Raw genomic sequence first — 2,098 nt, forward strand, 5'->3', positions numbered from 1 at the left:
TGATCTTCAGGCTCCACTTGAAGGTTGGCTGCCCTAGGCATATCAGTCAGCACTTCAGAGCAGGGTCTGCTAGATCCAGGTTCTTCCTGTAGAAGCTGAGTGGGTGATTTTGGACCAGTCACAGACTTTCAGCCTAACCTACCTCACAGGGTTGTTGTGCCAGTCAAAAGGGAGAGAGGAGAATGATGTAAGCTGCTTTGGTCCCCATTGCAGAGAAAGACTACTTTTCCTCCTGGGAACCATTGTTTCCAATCTCCAGGAGAGGGCTGGAGATCACTCAGAATTACAACTGCTCTCCAGATGACAGAGATCAGTTCCCCTGGAGAAAATGCTGGACTCTGTGGCAGTCAGGGCTTCAGAGCACAGAACATGGTGGACTCTGGCAGTCAGGGCTTCAGAGCATGGAAGAGGCTGCAGGTGTGTGTGTGGGGAAATGGAAAGCTGGAGAGGGAGAAATAAAGGTAGGTTGATGATTGGCTGGGGAGGAGATAGGATTGCCAACTCCAGGTGGGAAATTCCTGGAGATTTGAGGGATGGAACCTGGAGAGGGTGAGATTTGAGGAGGGGTGGGGCCTCAGACAGGTACAATGCCATAGACTCCACCCTCCCAACCAGCCATTCCCTTCTGGGGAACCACTGTTGCCAATCTCAGGAGAGGGGTGGAAATCACTCAGAATTACAACTGATCTCTGGGGGGGGGGGAGATGCAAAGCTGAAATCAGAGGGACAGATAATGGCAGGTTGATGCTTGGCTGGAAAGGAGATAGGCTTGCCAAATCCAGGTTGGGAAATTCATGCAGATTTGAGGGGTGGAGCCTGGAGAGGTGAGGTTTGAGAAGGGGTGGAACCTCAGACAGGTACAATGCTATAGACTCCACCCTCCAAACCAGCCATTTCTTCCTGTGTAACAATTGAGGAGACGTGAGTGGAGATCACTGAAAATTACAACTGCTCTTCAGGTAGCAGAGATCAGTTCCTCTGGAGAAAATGGTGGACTATGTCATTATACCCTGCTGAGGTCACCATAGCACATTGATGCTGAGTGCCCAAGGCCTTGGCACTCTTCCAGAGCCTCTTTCTAGAGTTTGTTGTATTTATTTCCACAACGGGCCTTATTCCTTGCTTTACAGTAATGCAAAAGGTATGCTCCAAGTTGTATAATATACCATCAAAGGTGACATGCAATCCACTGAATGGCTATATTGTAGAATTTCCATATGGGCACCATCAACATTTCAATGAAGAATCCAATCAGAACTTTCTGCCATCGTACAGATGTGTGTACAGGCAGCAAAGGAGGCCCCTGGAAGGAAGAGCAGGTCTGCATGTGCCTGCTATGTTACTATCTGCCCTTTTCTCTGTTTGGTCAAATTATGAGAGCGCTAAGAAGTCTTTGAGCCTACAGGAAATATTCTCCACCATGTTGACATTCCAGTCAGTGAGGCAGAGATCTGTATACAGTCATGGCAGATTTTCTGAGAATGAGACTTCTTCTGGCTTGATCCAAAGAGTTTATCCACTGGGAGTGCTATAGACTCTTAGTCTGTTTCCATATTTTAGATTTCTCCAGGATGGTAGTACCAAACATAAAAGAAATACGAAGTGCTTCATCAAAAGGATGACCGAATCATAATAAAACAACAACATCCAGACAGGGTTGGTCCTACCATAAGACCAATTGAGATTACTGGCTCAGGTGGTGGATTTGGGGGACGGCAGCAACCTCCCGCCTTGCCAGCCTTTTGCCAAGCCTCTCATATTCTTTGCCTGTCTCCTTTTCTTCCTTTTCCTCTATGACCACCACCTTTCCACCTTGCCCTCCCAGGTGCCTCCCCAACCTCTCATGAGATTACTTTCTCTTGTGAGAGTTTGGTTATTATATTTGTCCAGCCCTTCCACGTTTGTTTAGGAAAGCAAAATGCTGGATGAACTCTGGCAGACCTGAGTGTGTATGTGGCTCACTGGGCCAGTGGAGGACTGGCTGCAGTGGCTCCTGGACAGAAGGAGTGGAGGTGGAGGGGTGGAGCCACAGTGGAGGCCGTGGTGAGTAGCCTCTGACAACGTGCAATAACAGTGCCCAGGGACACCCCTTGGCATT

The sequence above is a fragment of the Gekko japonicus genome, unplaced genomic scaffold, assembly GCF_001447785.1.
Source record: "Gekko japonicus isolate JY-2015 unplaced genomic scaffold, Gekko_japonicus_V1.1 scaffold35, whole genome shotgun sequence".
Classification (NCBI taxonomy): Eukaryota; Metazoa; Chordata; class Lepidosauria; order Squamata; family Gekkonidae; genus Gekko; species Gekko japonicus.